The sequence below is a fragment of the Cupressus sempervirens genome, chromosome 7 (genome assembly GCF_028749045.1).
Source record: "Cupressus sempervirens isolate cs-2001-9-10 chromosome 7, ASM2874904v1, whole genome shotgun sequence".
Taxonomy (NCBI): domain Eukaryota; kingdom Viridiplantae; phylum Streptophyta; class Pinopsida; order Cupressales; family Cupressaceae; genus Cupressus; species Cupressus sempervirens.
The window spans coordinates 13,128,102-13,153,594 of NC_143124.1; the positions used below are offsets into that span (position 1 = coordinate 13,128,102).

Below are 25,493 nucleotides of genomic sequence, written 5' to 3' on the forward strand. Positions count from 1 at the left end.
TGATGGTTTGTACTCCTTCAACAAGTTGTTCATCAAATTCTGTGGGAAGGGAAGGATGGCGTTCCTGTTGTGAGATCTGCCTTGGCTGCAATCAACCATCCTCTCACAAGAAATGTGTTGCATAATTCCTTTTCTAATGGAGTAACCACAAAGTTCAACAGATGCTGGGTCTCGATCTTCAGCCTATATTCCATCAGTGCCCCCATTGATTCATAGGTCTTGTAAAACACTGCAGAATGCATATTGCTTGCATTGTATGGTTTGGTGGCATCATAAATTGGCACTTCAAATCTCTTTTTTTTGGCTTTTTCAAGTATTAATTTTGGCTTCTTTTGAAGGTTAGAACTGTGAATTTTAAATATCAGATTGAAGGTAAATCAGATAAAATTGGTTCACACTAATTTAAAACTACTGTAGAATCACAATTTGAAATATATATATATATATATATACTAGCTATGATCTGTATATGCATGTCTTCTGCAATAATATATGTATACTGCAACCCCAATATGATCTTTGCAAAATATATTGCATGAACTGATATTACAATAGATGCCTTGCGATATAATATGTGCCACGACCTCAAGATTTATCTTCTGCTATATAATGAATGATCTATGACTTCAGTGTTATAAGTATCCTCTGCTATATTCTTGTATAAACTGCGTCTTCACTCACATCTGATTAGGATTTGATTTGATAGTCTTCATATACACTTCTTGTAATGAGATCGTACATATTATATATATTGATTGAGGGCTGAGAGGGTGTGACTCCTTGGTTTAACTGGCAACCCTTCACATGAACCGCTACCTAACTAATTCAATAGTTAGAATCAGCTAAGGTATTTCTTGCGATTAAGAGAATGATTATCATGTAAATTTTAATTTGAGAGAAAAGATGTAAATCAGAACAATAATAGTATTTATTAATGTAAGTAATAGAATAATTCATATGTCAAACTGGCCTATCAGCCTTTGACATTTGAGTTCAATTTATCAACAATAGATAACTGGACAAATTAATAAGAACCTTAGAAGGGGCACTATTCCCTTACCCCAGTGGGAGTGTTGCCCCCAGAGCCCACTACATGCATTTGATTTGCCAAGCATACTAAAAGTCCGAGTTTGCAAGGTACACTTCCAAGCTCATGTACAAGTTGTCTACAATATAATTATTTGTCTTCCCTAATATTACTTTATGTTTACTTGTATGGAAGATGATTTTGTCTTTTGGGAGACGAGGTAGTTATTGTATCATGTTTATTGTTTTGTGTTGACAATTGCGATGCTCTAGCTATTTTAATTGTTTGTATTGAGTGTTTGTTGGACTTTGGTAGTTTATAAGCATTGGTTGGTTGATGTTAGTGTTCCTCTTGGCAATTGTCGGGTCCTTAAAATAAATTGTGTATCATCATTGTCTGTTCACCTTTGGTAGGTATAGGAGTTGCTTGGTTGATAGTTGTGTTCTTCTTGGCAGCCATTGAGTCCTTAAATATTTTCTATATTATCAAGGAAAGTAGGTTGATTTGGTGAATCAGCCTCAAATCTTGGCTGATCAGCTCTAGTGTTCATCTATAATAATTTAATGTGCGAATAAAGATATGTTTTACTCTTGTATTTGGTAAGCATTGCCATCTTTATTGTTAATTCTTGTCTTTATTTTATTAGATATACCAATAAAATAATGACTTATGTTGAATAATTTTTCTCATAGCATAAGCCTAGCATCAACTCTTATTCCAATAAACATGTTCAAAGAATTTATTTATATGCTCTGTAGAGGGCTTAGAGGCCTTTAATGGATAAAATAATATTTATACACCTATACAAGGGTCACTTGTGACCATATCTCTATCTTTTGGAAAGAGGAAATAAAAAAACTTTTAAGCCAATGTAATTCTCAAACAAATAATTAAATATGATGGCCTATTATTTGGCTCATCTCTATCCCATCTAGAAATAATGAACTATTGCGACTTATGTTTGTCAGTGTAATTAAGGTATTTTACCTTGGTTTTGTCACCTAGGTTCTAATTTCGCTTTACATAATCTTACTTAAGGAATTACATAAGAGCTTCTAGGAGCATTTCCACTTTAGGTGGTGTTATCATGTTATCACATTTCACTTCATGTGTTGACTTCACCTTTAGTGCACTTATCACTTTCCAACTTTGTTCAACATACTTCACTACACATTGGAGGATGATTAACCTCTAGTGGACATGTGATTCCACCTTAGATAGATGATAAGTTGTCTCTTGATTATTATGTAATGAGACAAAAACACTTGTCAATGCCTCATTCACTTCTTTATACTCACCTTGGTAATATAACCAAAGGGGTATTCTATGTAATGATCATTCTAGTTGATTGTATTGCGTTCTTGATAAGATATAGGTTATTCTTGTCATATTCATTCTCTCTTGCTTGACTACCCTCCTAACCAAACCTTACATGGTATCAAAGCTCATAAAGTGCCATTCGTTTTACATTTGAGAGTATTTTGGTGGAATTGTTTGGGGGGAGCTTGTCGGTGCAAATGGTTGGCATGGTTGGCATCACATTGAGCAGATCCAAAAACCTCAAGATTGGTTTTTGTCTACCTATCATATTTGTTGTAGTGATCCATCCTCCAACCAATAGCCACAGGGGGTTAGTTACTTCTACATTTTCTTGGTACATCAATGGGAGGGGTGTTGGTTTTTTGTTGCCAAAAAATTGGACCTTGCCAGTGCAAATGGTTGGCATCACATTGAGGAGATCAAAAAACCTAAAGATTTTTTTTTGTCCACCTATCATATCTGTTGTAGCGATCCATCGTCCAACCAACAGCCAAGGGGGACCAATTACCACTACATTTTCTTGGCACATCAATCCAATTGAAGGGCATTGTGAGTGATTATTTGCAACACATTCTTGCTGGTATCATCTTTAGTTTCCAACTTTGCATCACACTAATATAAAGTGCCATCCTTATTTGAACTTTTTCATGGATGACATATTTGATGTACTCCTATATTTAGTAGATTAGGGAGTATCTTGTGAGACTTGGTGCACAACTCTAGTTAAGACTTAGAATGTACCAATTAAGATTATCCAATTGATGGTCAAGCGGGCAGCTCCGTGCTTGACCTCTATCATATTGTAGTGAGATTTATCATCAGTTCTTCATTGACATTGGTACCTAGTTTTATTGCACTTTGACATTCTTGGTCAACATTGACTCTATTTTCTTCACCTTGAACCATCTTTGCAAAAGATTCACATTGGGGGGTGCTTCATAGTCTTTTTCCTCATATGTGGTTTTGTTCTTCTCATTGAGAGCATTATCATCTCTCTTTTGGGGAGGAGTTTTATCCTACTTGGGTTTTCTCTTGTTCTCCGTTTGTGAGAGATTACATTGTATTGTATGTGGGTGCCCAACATAGTTTAGTAGTCTAGACCCATCTCACATTATTATCTTCTGTTCATTTGCCCTAAGTTGTTGCACTTAAGGGGGTTGTTGGTTTAAGGTATTTTACCTTGCTTAATTATTACCTAGGTCCTAATTATACTTTAGCTTGCCTTGGGAACCACTTTACTTAAAGTGATAGGAGAATTTCCTTTTTAAGTGGTGTTATCATGTTATCACATTCCACTTTATGTATTGACTCCACCTTTAGTGCACTTATCACTTTATCACTGTCAACCTTGATTATCATGTAATGAGACAAAAACTGTTGTCATTGTCTCATTCACTCTTATGTACTCACCTTGGTTGGGTATATAACCAAGGGGTCTTTTATCGAATGATCATTCCAAGTGATTGTATTGCATTCTTGATAGGAATATAGTTTATTCTTGTCATATAACTCCATATCTTGGATGGCTGCCTTCATAGTCAAATCCTTCAAAGTTTATTTTTTAAAATCTAAATTAGTATGATTTTTAAAATCTAAACTAATTTGACTCCAAACTTGATTGCATCATCTAAACTGACAATTTTTCCTTCAAGCCAATGAAATTTGTCAAAAACTCATTAGTTGATAAATATCCTCTCAAGGATACTAGAAACCTCTCGTTTGGGCAATAATTTTTGGATGGCTGCCTTCATACCCCAAATCTTACAAAGTTTATGTTTTAAAATCTAAACTAACTTGACTTCCAAATTTGATTGCATCAATTAAATTGACAGTTTTTCCTTCGAGCCAATGAAATTTGTCGAAAACTCATTAGTTGACAAATATTTCTCTCCAGGATACTAGAAACCTCTTGTTTGGGCAATAGTTTGATCGAATCTTCCAAATGGATGCCATGATGAATACCCTTGGTTTGATAGTATGCCAATATCTTATAAGCTTATTTTAGTAGCTTTTTGAACAATTTCTTTATGATGATGACTTGAATCCCTTGAACACTTATCCTTGAAAACTTTTTGCAAACTTGCATTTAAAAGAGTGAAAGCCTTTTATTCTGCTATGAATTGGACCAACAAGTCACTTGGTGAATTTGAATAGAAAACGATTGTCTTTGTATAGGCATTTGCATACTTAAGTTTGTATGTCTATTTTCTTTTTTGGCTTCAAGGCACTGACATTTCATTGTGGCTAGTTAAATAAAGGAGGAAGGAGTTTTCAGGTAGCTTTGGTATTGATGCAAGAGTATCCAAGTCCACAGACAATCCTACACTGTAATAACCTATGCCAGTTATAACCTTAACAAGCACCAATTTCCTTTATAATTCAGTTGTTTGACGATTCGTCAAACACTTCGCAAGCAACCATTGTAAGGAGTCTGATAATGCTGATAAAAGCAAAGATGTTTGTGGTTTGAAATCTTGTGTCTTCAATTTTTTTTGTATTTATGGGAACATATATAAAATGATATATATATGCAATGGCCAGGAAGGAACTCAACAACATATAGATGTCTCTTATTAATGCATTCTTTTTGTTTTGCATAACAATGACAATTGGAAATTGAGATTCATAAACTCAATGTATTCACAAGAGAACCTGGATGACAGGCAGAGTATAAAAGTTAGGAGAAACAACAATGTGCCCCAGCAACCACTCCAAAATTCCAACATGCCTCACAACAAATACTGTTAATTTTCTGTAGCAACCATGGTCAACAAATTCAGTACATGTGCAGCCTCCCAGTCTGATCACAGCCTCCACTAAAATCCAACACAGACCTCTTAAACTCCAAAGAAGACCCTCCAAATGCTAACGCGGGCCTTCCAAAAGCTAACGCAGGCCTCATAAATGCAAACATAGGCATCCCAAATGCAAGCGCAGGCCTCCCAAGTTGGGTGCCGATCAATAAAAGAACAATTTACTGCCTTGTAAGGAGTTGGCAGCCTTTCAGAATGCAGGTTGAGAACCAATCAAGAAGCACAGGAATATGCAATGTAGTCTCAGCAGATAACTCTTCACAATTCAACCTTAAGAATCAGACATTTCACCAGCATAGATTGACTTCTCAGTTACAGAGAACACAGAAGGAAGTCTCCAAAAATCAATTCTTTAACAACTAATCTTCTTCTCAATGACAGAGATCACAGAAGAGAAGAAACTAAATTTAGATTGGAAATCAAATCAAACCAATACCCTTATACCTTAGCAAGGGATTTGAAAACCAGAAACTCAGAAACCCTCAGAAAATAACGAAAGCAAGATAGGCAATTGGATGATCAATTCTCCTAATGGGAGCCATATTTATAATCGTTATTGTGCAACTTAACTTCAACTACATACACCTTTCACTTAAAAGCCTTTTTTGCTTTATACTTAGACACGTAATATATAATTTATTAATTTCCTTTTGGCTCTCAAAAATGACCTTTTCAACCATATCATGATATTGTGACACGCAAGGTCATTGTTTCTTGTGCCCAAGATTTTAAACTTTTCAACTCGGTTCCAATGAGCTATGACACTAAGGTGGCCAACATAAAATACCAACAAAAATAACAACCTCAACATATTAAGTTGAATAATAATAATTATAATTCACCCATCTTATGAAAATGACAGAATCAAAATTGACAACACAGGAGTGATCTTGATGAAGAAAAACGATGAATGAAGATGACGGTGTGACTTACTACAAATAGATGCCAAGATTCTTAGAGCCCAAACCAGAAGCCAGAAATAAAAGTTGAGAGCATCACTCAACTCCTGCATCTTATCTTATCTTATCTTATCTAACTCAATTGAGCTCATCGGAACCATTTATTGACTTAGTATAAATAGTAAGTCCCTTGAAATAGAGCCAAACCTCACCATAGGCCACTAGAAAGCCTAATAACTCCACAACTGAGATCCTCAAATTCCATTGTCAACTAATTGTAGGAACCTACTAAAAATGGGGACATTACATACACCCCCAAAACCCCAAATTTTTTATAGGTTTTCATTTAGTTTCCACTTAACTTTGTTTTGTATTTCAATTGGTATTACTTTTGGGAAAATGTTTACAATCAAGTCAACCAAGTAACAATCCCATCTCGGAGAAGCCGAAATGAGTATCTCTAATTTCAATTTGGTGAAAAATGTACCAAAACTAGCTAAGTTATGGTGGATTAGAGGTTTGTCGTATGTTAGGAACAAGTGTAATGTCCCTCGTAGAGCTATTTTAAGTTTGTCTAATTTGTTAGTGATTAATATTCAAATGAATTATATTCATTTGTACAAATGGATATAAATATAAATATCTATTAAACCAATGGCTTGTAAAAAAATGATAAATTCATTCACAAGATGCACAGAATTCTTTATAATTATAAGGATTGAGTTTTTTATAGATAGTGAATTTTGATTCCCAAACAAGAATTCAGATATATACACCAATCTGAGAATGAAAGGGATGTCTGCAATGTTACCCGACAACACGCCTCCAACCTGAAATCTGTACCTGAAAATGTCTTGGTACCGGGGACATTCTTCTTCTTTTTTTGGTGGGGGGGTATGAGTAGGGGACATCCCCACCCCATCCCCAATTTTCAAAAAATGACAAGGGACGTCCCAGAATCTTGGGGACGTCACCCAAAACTGGAGGGATGATTGTACATCTTGCAAACGGTTGGGGATGCCTTGGAAGTCCTCAAGATAGATAGGTGCCCCCAACAGGATAGGCTGCATCTGCATGTAAAAAAGCTCATTTTTCTTTTATAAATTCTTTCTTTATTAATATTTAAGTGGGCCTTTCCTCCCAAGTGGCCTATTATGCTTATTACTATTTAGTAGAGCATCTTGGTGTTTTGGGTTCTTTGATTAGTATTTGGCAACATTTACATTAAGAGTTGTGAGAATCATGCTACATGCTCATAATCATATAGTAGGCTATTTGCAAGGTTTTGGGAAAGTATGAAAAGAGCATTACAAACCTTGAACATGCATCTTTATGTCATTTTGTGGCAATACATTAGTACTAGGTTGGTTTTGTGTTGATTTGGGTCCTTGGTGGAAGATTTAGTGAATATTGGAGGTTGCATCAAGGTACCATCCTATTGTAACAGACCATACCTGTTCATATTAATATCAGTCCACTTACAATGAACTTGAGGTGTAGTTTTAGGGGTGTAATGGTGTAACCTCAATTTAGATAATTGGTGACTCTGGTCTAGACTGAAGCAAACCTTTCTAGAGTTAATGTTAAACTTGCAACAGTCAACTTCAATATAGTTTCCAAGGTTTTAATGTTAGTAATTCATAGGAATTTTATTTAATGTACAAACACTAATATGCAAATTCTTCAAAAGTAATTGTAACATTATGCCTATAAATGCCTATAATGTGTACACGACTAATTTACATCAGACTTAAATAATAGTAGTGTGCTTCAATTTGAAAGGTGGGTTATTGTTCTTGTTCTTAACAATGAATTCCAAATTATGAATGCATATTATCGAGTATCGAGTTTGACTGTTGAAGCATTGTATGTTAAGGTTCTATAATGTTTAAATGGCACACTATCCATGCTTTCATATGAAAGGGTGAGTGAGTAGCCGAGTTGGTGTGAAGGCGAGTCGTGAGGCGTAGTGTTAGGCTAATGATCCCGGTGCTACGCATCAACTCCGGTTCGAGTCACACTAGGTTTACCACAAACCCTTCTGCCTCGACCCTTTAAGCGGGCTTCTTCTTCTCCCCTCTAAGGAGTGGGCGCAAAACAGACCAAGAGAAGATCAAACTCACAGGAGATATATTGATTGAGTCTGGTTCAGTGAAACCTTTGGATTCTCATTTTCCCAAATCTACCCAATGATGATTATTCTCTCATGGAATGTAAGGGGGTTGAATAGCATCCCTAGACAAAAGGCTATTCATAACTTGGTGGTTGATCATAGTCCTGATGTTTTTTGTATCCAAGAGACTAAGCTCTCTGTGGAGTCTATGGTCCAACATGCCTCTAGTATTTGGTCTCGTGGCCAATGCCAGTGTGTTGGGGCAACAGGCAGTGCTGGTGGTTTAGCTATATTTTGGGATCCTCAAAAAATTTCTCCTCTTGGCTGGATGTCTTCTCGCTTAGCTCTCTCTATGGTAGCTTCTGCTCTAGACTCAGGAGAGGTAATCATGGTTACTAATGTGTATGCACCTGTTGATCTTGTGGGAAAGGAGGAACTTTGGGAACATATTCAATATGTTAGAAATTGTCATCCCTATCATCCTTGGGTGTTAGCAGGGGACTTCAATTCAGTTTTAAGTCTGGAAGAGAAGCATGGTGGTTTGGCTAGATTGGGGCCTTCTTCTGCTCTTCTTCGGCAACACATATCTCTTTTGCATCTCTCTGATGTTAAGCCTTCTAATGGCCTCTATACCTGGAATAATCGCAGCACTGGTGTTGCTGCTATCTCAGAACGCCTGGATAGATTTCTTGTTTCTTGCTTCTGGCTTAGTGGCACCCTTACTATCTCTTCAGAAATCCTTGATTGGAGGGGTTCAGATCATTGGCCAATCAAATTTTCCGCTATAGGGGCTTATGTTCCGAAGCATCCTCCTTTTAAGTTCCAGTTGATGTGGCTTCGTGACTCCTCTCTTCATGATTTTGTTTTTTGTTGGTGGAAAGATGGTGCCCCTGCATATGGTACTGCAATGTTCTCATTTTCTAAAAGGCTTCAATATGTTAAAAGGCAGCTCAAGATATGGAATAGGGAATGCTTTGGGAATCTTCACTTTATGAAGAGGCTTGCTCAAGAAAATCTTGATGTCATCACAAGGGAGATTAGAGATCGAGGTTTCTCGGAGGATCTTGGCCAGGCTGAATCCCTTGCTTCTAGAGCTCTAGAAGAATGGGAACTTCGAGAGGAAATTTTTTGGAAGCAAAAGGCTCGAGTTGATTGGCTCCAGGAAGGTGATCGAAACACTGCCTTTTTCCATAAAACAGTGCAATCTCGCCGGAATCAGAGCACTATCTCTTCTTTGGTTAATTCTCAAGGTATCCAACTGAATTCCTTGCCAGCTTTGTTCCAGGAGGCTATTTCGTACTTCTCTACCCTCTTCTCTGAGGACTCTCCTCCTGCTGATAATGAAGAAAATATTATTTTGTCTTGTATTCCTTCCCTTATCACTCAGGAAATGAATGATTATCTCATGCGTCCTATCTCTTTGGAAGAGCTGGAGGCGGTGGTCTTTGGCATGCCTAAGGGGAAGGCTCCTGGTCCTGATGGTTTTCCAGTTGAATTCTTTCAAGAATTTTGGGACATCATAAATCATGATTTGTTGGAGGTGGTTAAAGAATCCTATGCTAGCAAGCAGATGCTTCGAGCTTTGAACTCTACATTCTTGACTCTTATTCCTAAGGGAGAGGGTGCTAATCAATTGGAGTTTTTTAGACCAATTGCCTTATGTAATGTGGTCTACAAAGTTATTACTAAGCTGATTGCTGAGAGACTGAAAAGGTGGCTTCCCATTATTATCTCAGAAGAACAAGGTGGTTTTGTTGCTGGAAGACAAATTTTGGATGGGGTGGTTATTGCTACTGAGGCTATTCACTCTATGGCTACTTCAAGGGAGAGAGCCATGTTTGTTAAGCTGGATATGGCTAAGGCCTACGATAGAGTTAAATGGAGCTTCCTAAGGAGTATTCTTCTTTCTTTTGGATTTAGCTCTGACTGGGTGAGTTGGATTATGAGTTGCGTTACTTCTGCCTCTTTTTCTATTCTTATTAATGGTCAACCTTCACAACTATTTGGTGCTTCTAGAGGCCTCCGCCAGGGTGACCCTCTCTCCCCATATCTATTCATCATCATGGCTGAAGGCTTGGGCAGATTCATTAAGCATCAGGTGTCCCAGAATTCTATTCAAGGCTGGCGATGGGGTAATGGCTTACCTTCTCTTTCCCATCTTCAATTTGTTGATGATTCTGCTCTTGCCGGTCTTGCTAGGATCAAGGAAGCTGAAGCCTTTCGACATGCTTTGGACGTTTATTTGGCAGCTTTAGGCCAAAAAGTTAATGAGCACAAATCTTTCATTTACTTTTTTAACACTCCTGATTCTATTCAGCACAGGATTGTTGGTATCCTACGGTTTCAGATAGGTTCACTTCCTTTGACTTATCTTGGCATTCCTATTGCTGTTTCCAGGCAGCCACGTCTCTTCTGGCAAAATTTGATTACCAAGCTTCAGGATAAGGTAAATCATTGGACTCATAGATGGCTTTCTACTGCTGCCCGGGTTACTCTTCTTCAAGCTGTTATCCAAGCTCTTCCTACTTATAGAAGCATGGTTCATGCTGCACCTATTTACTTTCTCAAGGAGTTTGATGCTCTTTCTCGACAATTCCTTTGGAGTGGTAATTTGCGTAGTACTAAATGGAGCTTGGTTAATTGGGCAACTGTTTGTAGGCCTAAAAAGGAGGGTGGTCTTAGTCTTCGTTCTGCTCTATTGAGTAGACAAGCTTTGGCTGCTAAACTTTATTGGCGATGGTGCTCTGGACAACATCAACTTTGGGCTCGTATTATCACTCATAAATATTTTTATGGTGCTGATCCTTGCTTTGTTTCTGCACTTCCTCTTGAAGGTCGTGGCTCAATGGTTTGGCATACTTTGAAGACAGGTGCGATGTTGGTGAAGAGGGGTCTGTTCTGGATATGTAAAGGAGGTTCTCAGGCTTTGTTTTGGTCTGATGCTTGGGATGGATTCCCTTCCATTTTATCCATATACCCTCATCTTCAGCATCTTTGTGACTCTTTTCTGGCCACTGGATGGGATAAAGTGGCTCATTACAAGACTCCTTATCAATTGGGACCTGTTGTTGGTTATAGATGGAAGCATTCCTCTGATTGGCCTCCTGGAGGTACAGACATGGATCGTCAGGAGCTTTCTCAAATTCTGGCCTCTAGAGAGTGTTCCTCTTTGCTTGGTCCAGATGTTTTGGCTTGGGGCGGTACCTTGTCTGGTAAATATCATGTCTCTGCTGGGTATCAGGAGATAACTAGACAATTATTTGGGGATGCTGAGGTCCCTTGGTGGAAGCAAGTCTGGAATAAAGTTTCTTGGTCCAAGTGCAATTTTTTCATGTGGCTAGTGGCTCACAACCGTTGTCTTACTTGGGATAATCTTTGTAAACGTGGATTTCAGGGCCCCTTTTATTGTGTTTTGTGTGGTAATGGAGAGGAGTCTGTCTCCCATCTGTTCTTCCATTGCTCCTATTCTACTCAGATATGGCACCTTTGGTGGAGCGCTTGGGGTTGCTCTTGTCGGCATGCTTCCTCTTTGCCTGAGTTCTGGGCTCGCTTGGGTAGGGCTCCCTCCAAGTCTTCTTCTCTCCATGCTGCTTGGATTGCTGGCCCATCTTTCATGCTTTGGCATATCTGGTTGGAGAGGAATCGTCGCATATTCCAAGATGTTCGGCTTGGTGTTTTGCATCTTTGGTGGAAAATATCACATTCTCTCCAGGAAACTATTCTTGTGAAGTGTGAGCTTGATGGGGGTATGGATCCGGTTGATCTTGCTATCTGTAATCGCCTCAATTTTCATCTGCAGGATGGGGTTGCGGCTCATAGGTTTCCTTCTATGTCCAGGCAGCTTCACCATCAGAGGAAGGGTCGGGTTAACCGGGATGGGCACTGGACTCCTCCTCCCTGTGGAGTTCTGAAAATTAACACTGATGGTTCTTCTCGTGGGAATCCTGGTCCGGCTGGTATTGGCGGAGTGGCTCGTTGTAGTTCTGGGAATGTTAAATTTTTCTTCTCAATTCATAAGGGTGATTATACTAACAATCTCATGGAAGCTCAAGCTATTTTATATGCTGTGGAACAGTGTTGCTTGTGGGGATGGAGTAAGATTATTTGTGAGTCTGATTCCCAGGTGGTGGTGAACATGCTTTCTTCGCAAGAGCTTGAGGATGTTAGTTGGCAGCTGGCCACTGTTGTTAAGCAGATTCTTTTCTTCTCTTTCTCTTTTCAGTTCATTAGGTTCAAGTATATTCCGCGAGAATGGAATAGACCTGCTGATTGTTTAGCCAAATGGGCTTCTAGTCATGATCCGGGTTGGAATATTAGGGATAGGGGGCAACTGTCCTTTGAGATGGTGCAAGAATTTGATGATCTTGTTGCTCAGGATCGAGCTCCTTGTTGAGCTCTCTTTGTTGTATTCCTTTCTGTCTTAATAAATTTTTACCCCTCTTTTTGCATGCTTTCATATGAATGTAATCTATATGTGCAAATTCCTCTATATATATATATATATAAATTTTCCTATATTTATAAAGCCATCCCCTTTGCTGCCCCCTTGACATCCCCAAACTTAACCAAAAAATTGTCATCCCAAAAACTTGTCCCTCGTCCCTTGCCGTCATTGTCTTGAAAACATGGAGTAAGACTGGATTTCTAATATATTGATGGAACAATCCTCTCTCAGTGCTAGTATTATGGAGTACATTTAAAGATGTATATTAGTGTATGAACACAAATATGGTATATATACCATAGATGGAAAAGTTGGAGGAGTCGACTTAGACTATTATCAATTTCCCAAGTTTACTTACCTTAGAGTGCAAGGACTTTCATCTTTTCCATACAGACTTCCAAGATTTTCTACAAGCAAGATGATATTATTGGAGGTTGCAAGACAATTGGTTGTATTTTACAAGATCCAAAAGGACAAACACAAGTGTGGAGCAACCTTTCCAATCATTCTTGAGGTGTCCGAAATAGAGTTGCAATTTTGCTCCCTTGAGACATTTGCATGAAGAATGAACTTTGATCCTTATCATAAAATACGACTAGCTTTTGGGAGGAAATGCAAGCATGAGGCATAGCTTGAAGACTATATGCCAAGGATGATTTTGAGATTAGGACAAGATTGTGTTCCCAATTATCAGTGCAAATGGTTAGAACTTGCCAATTATTGTTTGTTCTGGATCAACTTGAGGACGATGGGAATCATGTTCAACATGACTGTGAAGGAGTAGTGGTAGATTTGGATGCATCGCCCAGACATGTTATGGCATAACTTAGAGAATAGATGAATAATCAAGTTAGCAAACTAGAAGAAAGGAAGATTTCTTTGACCTATGTTTGATGTTAGACTTTGAAATACAATCCCCCAGAGAGGAATCATCCAAAGAACAACAACAAATTAGTAGTGAAAAGAGGGAAATACAAGGTTGAGACTTTACAAAAAAAGGGTCAAAGAGAAAGGAAGTTCAAATTGGAAAACCACCATAGAAAAGACAAAAACTGGGAGAGTGAAATGCCAAATGAGGTTGGAATAGATTCATGAATTCTAGAAGATCAAATTGCAAATAAGTAGTTTCCTACGAGTATGTATCCCCCCAAATCCTGAGCATTCCTGGAACAAGGAATCCCCCAAGATGTGGGGATGACATTCCTTCTTTTCTAGGGTAGTCACCAATTTTTCCACTTGTCATCAGAAATGTGGGGATGTACCAATATTCCCAAGATGTTGAGGGGGATGCTTGATTCCCTTGACCTATGATTGATGTTAGACTTTGAAACACAATTCCCCCATAAAGGAACCATCCAAAGAACAACAAGAAACTAGTAGTGAAAAGGAAAGTAGGCAAGAAAGGGGAGGCAATAAGAAAGAGAAATACAAGGCCAAGCCTTCACAAAAAGGGGTCAATGCGATATCCCTACCTTGAGATATGATTTAATAATAAACAATTATTATATATAAAGTTTATAATATTAAAAGGATAGATAATGTATATAAAATAATATAATTATATTAAAGTGAATATATAAAGTTAATAATAATAATATAATATTATAATTACATTAAAGTATGACATATATACCATACTATAATAGTAATATTAAAGTATAAAAATTAATGAAATGGTAATAATATTATAATACCATATAATACAATATAACGTAATTTTTAATATAATTATATTATCAAATATGTTTATTATTTATGTAAAGTCATGACTCTTAGAATGAAATAAGTATAAGTAGTGATGGATAAATAGCAATACAAAAGGAAAAAATGAGATATTTAATCTGTGAAGGGAAATCACAAAATCTATATTAAATAATTTAATGTTCCGGTTGGGGACATTACACTCAAAGAAAAAAGAAGTTCGAAGTGGAGAACTTGATGGAAATATTGTCATTGATGTCAAAGGTAGAACAAGATAGATGTCATTGATGTCAATATACAAGAAGCCAAATTTGGAAATAATTAAGAAAGAAACTTTAGTTTTTGAATAGGAGATTAAAACAGCACCAAAGAGATCAATCAATATCAAAGTTCTTGACATAGAGAAACAGAGAGGGATTGAACTACATGAAATGAAGAACTTTCTATCAAATCAATATCATGAATCATATTCAGTAAGCAGTATGAATTTACAGTAAGACAATAACAGTAATGTGCAAAAGATTAACAATACTAAAACTTGCTAAGAGCAATGCTGAGGAGCCTAATAATATTGGAGTCAAGGATCAAAGACCAACAAAGAAGATAACTGTGATCCCGATAATAGTATTGTCAAACTATTAGCTATCAAGATTTGGAACTATTCGAATGTGCACATCTACAGGACAGGAGCAAATGATACATGGAGGTTTGAAGCTTTGGTAAAAACACTGGCTTGGAAAGATGGAGCCAGTCACAAATAAAGATTGATAAAATAAGGTTCGATTCATAGCTGTATAAGGTGGTGAATTGCATATTATAAAGACTGCAAATAGAGAATATATGAAAAGGATTGACTACTAACATACAAAGTGTAAAGTTTTTAATATGCTGAGGTCTTGATTGGTGTAAATCTCAATTTCAATATGTCTTGATAATGCAGAAGTTGAATTTCAGTGGTACTGTTTATATTCTTATTTCTTGGTATTTATTGAAGAATGAAATAATGTATTGAAGTAGAAAGCTAAATATATCTGGAACTGATATATATAGTAGTCTGCGATGAGAGAGTAAGATTGCCGTTGTTATTGGTCTACTCTCCATCGCAGACTAGTATATATATGATCAGGAGAGGAAGTGAACTGTTACCAAGAACAGTCACGATGACCATTCATATCCGAAAGTCACGATGATACAATATCGTTTTATTGACTGCTGATAACTTAACGTTATTCAATAATAATGTTATTAACAATAATGACATTGTTTGATAACAATGATGTTATCAACTGTCAATAACAATACATTATGAACTGCCGATGACAGACTTTACGTGGAAACAAAATACAATCGGCTGTACAATACTACACAAAATAATATTACTTTATTTGATTTAAATATAATCTTATATATATATATATATATATATATATATATATATATATATATATATATATATAAAATTAGTTATGTAATATTAGTTTGAGTATAGATAAAGAATATAGATTCAATTTCACACATGCTAATATTCTTAACACAAAGGAGGATATTTTATCCGACCAACAGGGGATTCCATTCAAATATATTTATCAATACTTATGGCAATACAGCGTGTGCAGCAAATTATATTTGAAGTCTGTGTAAGAAGCTCAGGCCATGTCCAAAAGTGACAAATCAACAGAGATAACGATACAGAAGTTTCTTAAGGCTCATTTGAGTATCATTAAACAATAGAGATAAGAAGAACCGTCAAAAAGCTGATTGAACCCTACAGATCGAACAATATAAATCAATGGAGTCAAACATATATGCAGCAAACTAGCATGGCAATGCATAGGAGAATCGAACAGTTTGATGCCATTACTGGGAAAGCACAAACACGACAAATTCATGAAGTAAAGTGATAGGTATGTGGCACAGATCATAAACAAAGCAATTCTATCTATTGACCCTTGAATTTGTTGCTGGAATATGTATAAATTGCTCAATGATACCTTCATGTAGAATAAAGTATTTCGATAGTTTGCAGCATCAGTTTTGGATATGTCTGGAGTATGCAACGTTGGTCTCTTTGGAAGACGGTGACTCAGAAATATTTGAACAAATCATATGTTATCATGGGTTTCAACATTTATTGTAGTATTTATCAGGATGCTATATAAACTATTGAAGCAATAGAAGATAGTGAAAAGCTGCAGTAGATCATCAACAAAGGTGGGTTTTTCAAAGCTATTAAGATGAATTTGAAATGAACACTTGACTGCGATAATATGCCGTGAAGTTTGAAAGGGAGTGATAAGGCATAGTGATAATAATTTCTAATTAAAGTGCTACGACAGATGTGGAAACATACTCATTATCGTATTAATTGTAAATGATACAAAATATAAAGGTCAGTGGTAAAGTCTAATATTGTTCAGATTGGTGCGATTTCTATAGCATGCATAATCAGCAATAATATTAGTTCGACGGGAGCAGATTTTACTAGAACATAGTTGGATACTTTCCACGTCACAGACTAAGGGGTGGCTTTCATTTTGGTATACAGCGGAACATGATAAACAACAATATAGCAAAACAAAATCAGTGATACATTTCAAGTTTAATATTAAAATAAAAGTACAACAAATTAAAAGAAGACACGATTAAAATCATTGTTTAAGGAAAGGTGTGATCAAAACAAAAAGATGTTTCCTTTGGCCAGAAGTCGTATCATTTGGAATGAATGGATATTAAAAGGATTTGTATCATTTGCCAAAAGAAAATACGCAGTTGGAGTAATAGAAGATAAGAAAGGGTGTAAGAGTGAGGAAGAAAAAGCTGAGAAAATAAGAAGTTGAGAAGAATGTAGAGATTGAAATGAATAAGTGAAAGAAAGCAGAAGAGAAGTCAGCAGCAAGAACGAAGGAAAGGAAGTGGACGTATAATAATTATATTTTCAATCTAATTTATATATTTATCATAAGAGAAATAAAGTGAAGTAATTTGAAAATTAAAAAGTGAAGATAAGTGAGTATGAAATAAATATATAAAAAGAAAAGGAAGACAGTAATAAGAAGTGAAAAAGAAAAAGGGAATTGAAAGATTAAAGAATATTTAGATATCAAAAATGAAGTGGAAATAATTAGATTTATATATTCAGATTTATCAAATCATATATATATATATATATATATAGAGAGAGAGAGAGAGAGAGAGAGAGAGAGAGAGAGAGAGAGACCGATGTTGGTTCTGATTGATGTGGGTGAGGGGTGCTGATGCGTGGATTTTTGTTTTTTTGGAGATTTTGGATGTGTTTGGGTGCATCCATATATAAATATATATTTTTAATAATTTATGTATGCAAAGAAATGCAAAAAATATACAAAATGAAAAATAAACCATTCCATAGATATGCAAAATGCCAAAATGGAGACCAAATGAGAAGAGAGCCCAGCTGCAAACAAAATGAGAGGGATGAGCAATGAATGGCCTATATTGGGCCGTTTTAGGGTTTTGGGGCAAAAAGTAGACAAAATATAATTAAAAAAACCATTTTAACACATGTTTTATTATGTCACTTAAGTGACTTGGCACCTAAAAAGTTTGGATGCTTTGCAGATTCACTCGAATGCTTGATGAATGCTTTCCCAAGAATCCCACAAACACCCACAGGCAGAAGCCATGCTTCCTACCTACCTTCGTGACGTCTCCAAAAGCATCCATGCATCTCCGCGCATCTGCACCCGCACCTTGGCCAAACTGCCAAGCATCAGAGTAATGGAGATAGAAAATAAGCAGAATGAGATGAAAGATATTCACCAAGTACTGTGAGTAATGGTCTCTAGAACATCAAGTTGTATGATATTCACTACATACTCTGTGTAATGGCCTCTAGAACATCAATTTGCATAACATTCACCATATACTAAAAAAATGTTTATATGGTATGTGCATACACATTCTCATAATGCTTACCATATAAACATCCACCATGCAAGGTATAATCTATCTTGATCTGTATAGACATCGTAAGATATCCATCATAATAGAAAATTAAGTTATTGTAAGATCGTCACCTTTCAATAACTTTTGCAAATACAAGTGATGACCATTTGAAAGTCGTCACTTCCTCATGATGTACATAGGGGGCAGGCCCATTAGAATCACATAGTCGCGAGATATATTTATGGATTACAGTCCTCTTGACAGCTACAATTTATTGATAATTAGAGGATCCATCTCAACATGGTTTACTCCCTCTGAATCAATATGATCAAGATCACCAAATGTTGACTAAATCATATTATCTATATGCTCCCTCTCTTTCAAGGTTGCCTCTAATGAAATGTCAGAATCCCTCTGAATCTCAATCTCCTAAGCTCCTCATCCAATAACACTTCTAATGGAGTGTTAAACTCCCAATGAACTTCATATCAATCCTCCTTTTCCTGCAAGAACATTCTTGGAGGAAAGATCAAGGCAAATAACTCTTAAAGAAATAGAAATAGAAATTATATACAAAAGTAAATAAAGTTAGTTCTAAAGATATAATAATAACAAGGACTTACCTCTCTCCTTATCTTGAGTTCCAATTAATATTTTGTAGGATTTCAATCATTCATTATTTCTTAGGATTTCATTATATATATACTTTATATACATACACAATCAGCTTTACCATAAGAGAGAATGCTGATATCCAAAAGACATCAAATATCTTTAATAAATACAATATCAAGTTAAAAAGATCACTTATATACATATGTGTTAAGGATATCATATATATAGTCACATATATTATATAATTATAACATCCCATCTAATGTTTGTTTATCGAATGAGAAAGGAACATTAAGACATATTATACATACCTTTAATAATATTCTCTTAATGTTTGATGTCCTTGCTGCTTACGAGTCTGACGTTATCATTTTACACTAACTTATGTTTAATCCTTTTATTTGCTATCATTGAAGATATATGCGATGCACTCAATATTTTCTTCTTAGCTCTCTTTGTTGGTACTCCCTGTAATGGAAGATCTGCTCGTGTAGATTGCTAGCCAATCCAAAATAGTGAGACAAGAAATTTTCCTCCCTCAACCAACGTCTGATTGCATAATAGCGATGTGCAGTTGTGTCGGTCTATACATGTCTAATCATCATTTGCGTATTACCTTGAGCCCGTCCTTGGAGCACTCTATCTTGTGGGTCCGATCTCCATGTCATGAGACTTCTAATTTCATATATATGTGTGTTTTTGTGCGATTCCAAATTCTCCACAGTCCAACCTGCTCATTGCAAGTTGTTTCTAAGAAAAGGCCTATATTGCCGTCCTTCTTTCGATATCCAAACAAGGGAGGTTTTAGTTGAAGAATCCACTCAACAATTTCTCCATGCCCTTCCCTAGTAGCAATGTGCAAAGGATTATCTCCTTCCAAAGTCATGTCGCCTAAAACATGCGAAAACTCTTCTTGGAAATCTTCATAGTTATTTGGATGTGACAACCACTAACGGCTTATCAAAGCAATGAAGAGTTCCTTGGTAATCTTGCTTGCCTATAATTTGATCCTCAATGCGCATTTCCTTAGATCAAAATTGTCATACAGTGACTGCACGATCCAAGCCCGTCCATGTCTGATCTGATTTGGCTCGATCAGAAAATCTGCAGCGAGCCTTACATAGGTGTGCCAAGAAGACCATAGCACCTCAACGACATCACACAACTCTGATCCAACCCTTTCATTCCAGTGGCCATCGTTAAGCATGATCAGTTCTGAGCACGAGAATCCATATTGATCTGATATGATCACAATAGTCGATTGATTCATTCTTCCGGAAGTGTAGAAATCCAACAACCAACTTAGAGACAATCTTGAGAATAAACTAGGTCGTCTAGAGTGACTTTGCAGTACTAGCCCATATCCTCCTATGTTGAGTCATTCTCCTTTGGACAAACTGATGAGATTGATTTCTGAAGAATAGATCTCTCAAACTTCTTTACATCTGCAACTTGGCTCTAATACCAGGTTGATTTTTCGAGGATCTTCTGCAAATGTACTAAGCACTGCCATAATGTTTGGTTTGTGTGTTCCAAATGGTAGCAACCTCTTAATTATAATGAGAATAAGGATAAAAAGGGATATGTTTATTCATTAATTTGATAATATGTTAACAAATATAATCATATATATATATATATATATATAATATTATATTAATCAATGTAACCCCTTGGGTTCGTGCACTTAGGTCAAAAACCCTATGCATCGGCTACACTTACGTCGCTGGTGCGGGTACTTCGAACACTCAAGCACCCCCACCATGGCCAAAACGCTGCCGCATCGCAGTTGCACCAGTTGGAGCACCCAGGTGGGATGCGGGGTGTGTCTTGGGTGCAGGGGTGCGCGTTTGGGTGCGCGCGGGGTGTGCCCAGGGTACAGCCGACGTGTTGCATGAAACAAAACATTTTTGCTTTTGTTTTTATTTTTTTTAAAGTATGAGAACTTTTTTAATTCATATTTGAACAATGAAATTTGAATCTTTCATCTTTGTCATTTGATAATTTGATGGTCAATGGTTGACTTACACGATACACCATAGTATGTAGGGTTTATATTTTTCATTTATCATTATCATTATTATGTTTAAAAGTTTTAGTATTTATATTTTTACTAAGTTCAATGGTCATTGGTAATGGTTGTGAAGTTTCAAGTTTCAAGTTTGAACTTATGGGTCGTGAATCGCATTTCAATTTTATATATTCAACTATATTTGGTATATTATATTGAAGTAACATTTCATAATTAGCATTTTCAGTCATATATGTATACTCTGCAACCTTCCCCCCACCCCCCTCCGCACCTTGCCACATCCCCATCGTCCCCAAATTGAGGCCCTTTTTTTCCGCACGCGAAACTTGTCCTGACATCCCCACGCATCACCACACCCCCGTGCCGGTGTAAGACTGATATTAATTTCTCTCACATAATAAACTTATATCTTATATGTAATTATATCTCATATATAATTATATATAGCCATAGTTTTATCCAACTGAAGCTACCAAACAACAATATGTGTCCCTCATGACGACAACTTTAAGCACATGTTTAAAAAAATAACACATGTTATTATCATTTCTTTGGTTCTATTCAAACCCTAAGGGTATGTGGGGCCCATCTGTAACATACCAAATTTTCATAACCGTTGTAAAACAAATATTCTTCTAACAGCAAAACCCTTTCACAAGACTATGATCTCATTTAACTAATTATAACTAGAAAGAAGTAACTGCTATCTAATCTATTGCATCTTAACATCAACGAATGTAAGGAAATAAATAAATGATTACTTTGATAACAGATAAATCAATCTAACATGCTTAACTAAAAATAAAATAACAACTACTATTTTTAAACATGCATATATTTTACGCTACCTATTTAAGCTTTCATAATTTTAAAAGTAAAAGTGCAAAGAACATACAACCATGGTGAAGAATTCTCTTTATCTTGTTGTCCAAGCATTGACATAAGCTTAACCTCCCAACCACGGACCATGACTTATCCCCACACATCCTAACTTAATAGAACGGCCCTCCCTACCTTGGAATCGGGCTTGGGATGTTGATAAGTTCAGTCATCTGAGTAATTAGGTGGTTTGAGTGTCCCAACAGTTATTCTCCAAAATAACTAAAGTGTCTGGACAAACAAAAAAGATCTCATGTTTAGCACATCTGCCTTTAACTACCCTGGCCAAGTATTTCAAAGTTGGATTTGTAAACCTGATCTCCACCACTCAACTTGACAACATATTTCATTACCGGAACATGCATGAGCTAGTATAGATTTTGTCTATTATTTATTTAATTTGATTCCATTCTTGTTTGTGCAGACTCTCTACACCTCCTGACCATTTCAGGCTACCATGCCAGTGATTCCTAGGTGCTTGCGAGTTAATATTCACTATATTTGCTTTACACCTCTTCACTTATAATGGCATCATTGCCGGTGAATTCCTCGGTGTTTGGATTTCATGATATTATTTTCATCTCTGTATGGGTATAAATGGAAGAATTAAATTCTGAGTAGAATTATTCGTTCATGGTTATCATTGCAATTTTATCCTTCATATACATGGTTGATACAAGTTTATAGTTAAAGAACAACAGTGATATGTTAAACAAACTCTATGAACTAGAAATCTATATAATGCCTACCCTGATTCAGTTTGTAATAAGTTGGCATCAGTATTTGGTTTTCATGAAAATATGACATATGACTGGCATAGCAATATGAATAAAATAATAATAACAAATCCACAGCATGATTCAGCTTAGTATTTCCTACATGACAGCTCAGTCTGCTCCTAGTACTTCGCGGCCGGAAGAATGGACTTCACTCCTTGTTCAGAACCCGCGGATAAGAAAACGTGAAAGTGATATAGGAAAATAGAAGACCAATGAATGAAGTCGGTAATAACAATCAGATTCTCCTCCCTATGTGTAAACGTATAGGTAGAGAACAGAGAGCCACCGAAAGCAAAGAGAGAAAATAGGCTATGTCCAAATACAATCAAAGAGTCTCTATTAAGAAGATGGCTTGATAAAGTGGCATCATTAGGTTATAACTTATAATTTATTGGTGTCACCTTATTTTTATATATATGTGTTCGTATTTGAGGGTGAATAATAATAATAATTAAATAATAAATCCAAATAATAAATCTTCAAAGGTGTGAATTTCATATTTTAATTTAGATTATTAAGTTTTTATTTTATTGTTTTTCTAATAGTTCATGTGGTCCTATAATGCAACATGTTGTCAAGTCCCAGTATCCTTATCAGGATAGTCTTAGGTCAAACCTGTCAATTCTAATGACTGGACCAATCGACCATCCCCTTTCGATGATCCTGTTTAGCAATGCTTCCCCTCTCTTCAGTCTTCTTCCTACAATCACCCAAACAAACATTCTTGCCAAGACATTAATTCAAAGATATATTATTTGTTTATTCAAAACCATTGTCGATCATCTAGTGACAGTTATAGATTTCATCAACATCTATAATAACTAACTCATTTCACATGATCATGAATGAAATAACTCATTATCAGTTGACACAACGTATATAATTTAACTAACTCGCTTCACATGATTAGGAAAGAAATAAATCAATACAATGTCTATAATTAACTAACTCACTTCACATGATCAGGAAATAAATAAATTGATGCAACGTCTATAATTAACTAACTCAATTCACATGAAAATAATTCGTTAAACCAATGGCTATGATCAATTTTAAAACTTAGGGCAAAATTTGGGATGTAACACCATCAATGGCTTTCCATGCCTTCAAAAGGCCCTCCAAGCTTCATTTGTATTCACATTTTTATTTGTATTTGTTTGCAACAACAAGAAGAGTGAAGAGTTGAGAAAAGAGTGATTGGAGGTGTGAAAGGATTCATTGCGAGTGAAAGAGGAGTGACGAGGAGCAAGAAGAAGAAGAGGAAGATTCTTCTACTTGCCAAAGAGATTTTTCAAGCAAAAGGTAGGGTTCTTAACTTATTTTTATTTTATTTTCTGATTTTCAATCATTTCTTGTTGTGCCATTTTCTAAATTAATTTAGATTATTTTTTCCAATTTAAAATTTGTTAAAAATTTAAAATATAGATTTATTTTATTTGTAATTTTAAGGTGGGGCATAGGCTAGTATTGTGTTTATTGATTTTTTTCTTCATTTTGTGCAATGCAATGTCAAAATGAGCTCCCACAATCATGAAATGGGTGAGAGGATGAGATGAGAGCTCCTCCTCATAATGCAAGTTGATCAGAATCTGAACTTGTGCATGAGGATGAACCCATTAAGGGGGTTGACCATGGGTTCGTTCTAGATAGCTAGTCACTTGCCCTCCTAACTTTTGGCACAGTGGGATAGGGCCCTTATGATTAGATACTTTTTGAAAAGAATAACAACCTCAATACCATTAGCTGGTGGCATGTGGAAATGGAAATGCAACATTTGTGGTACAGAATGGTTTAGGAGTGTTGCTAGAGTTAATGTACACTTACTCTTTTGCCCATGAAAAGGTGTGGGAGCATGTGAATGTTTGAAGGAGGCTAAAAATCCGCATTACAAAAATGAGTTCAACAAGCTTTAGGGTATGTTAGATGACAAGGTAATTGCAATGCCTACTACCTTCTCTAGTAGGCAACATGTTCAAAATATTCAGTTATTTAGGGGTGACAAATGCAAGGGAAGCAACATATTCTACTACTACATCACATCAAAGAGTAGGAACATTGTTAGGGTCAACTTCAAGACTTTCATCCACTTATAGTGCTGTCTGATCCCAACATGGCAAGGGGAAATACAAGATGCAAATTTCAAAGTAACCCCATAGCTGATTTGTTTAATTTGCACTTGAGAGATCAGATAGATAATTCCATTGGCTGGTTTTTTTTTGCCAATGGCATCCCATTTCATTTAGGTTGAGCTCCTTATTATAAGGAGATAATATTGATGGTAGTGAAAGGAGGTGCATCATATGCGCCACTAGGTGAGCATAAGTTGAGGACAAGGATCTTGGATAACAACTATGCCAATATCGATTCATCAATGAAGACGATAAGGGCATATTGGGAGGAGTCTAGATTCAACATAGTTATGTATTGGTGGATGGACTTTAGGATCATCCACTCATCAATATCATAGTTAAATGCTCAAAGGGCCTATTCTTTCTCAAGGCGATTGATTGTTTAGGGCATTGAAAAGCTGCTGATTTTTTAATTTTGACATCCTTCGGTTAGTTATTGAGGAGATCGGGCCACAAAGTGTGGTCCAAGTAGTGATAGATATAAAACATGTGTGCAAAGCTGCAGTGAAGCTTAGTGAGGCAGCATAGAAACATATTTGGTGGACTCCATGTTAAGTGAATGCCATAAACAATGCACTCAAGTACATGGGAAATATTGAGTAGATTAGAGGAGTGGTCAACGTTGTGAGAGATGTGCAAATGTACATCTACAACCACCTCACATCACATGCACTCTTCAGGAGCTTCGTGAAAGAGTTCTTGATTAAATTCTTTTCCTTGTCTCATGAGGTGTGCCCGTGCATCCAAGGCCAACGATGTCCAAACGAGATGTTTTTTATATGGAAATGGGGGTTTTTAGGTGCGTTGAGTCCAATGGT

At 36.3% G+C, this 25,493-nt stretch overlaps 1 protein-coding gene across 1 annotated transcript in view; it reads left to right on the forward strand.

Annotated features, from left to right (window-relative positions):
* The window catches only part of LOC149545165 (myosin-1-like), a 106,746-nt gene that overhangs the window by 56,153 nt on the left and 25,100 nt on the right, over positions 1-25,493 (forward strand). The window lies entirely within an intron of this gene.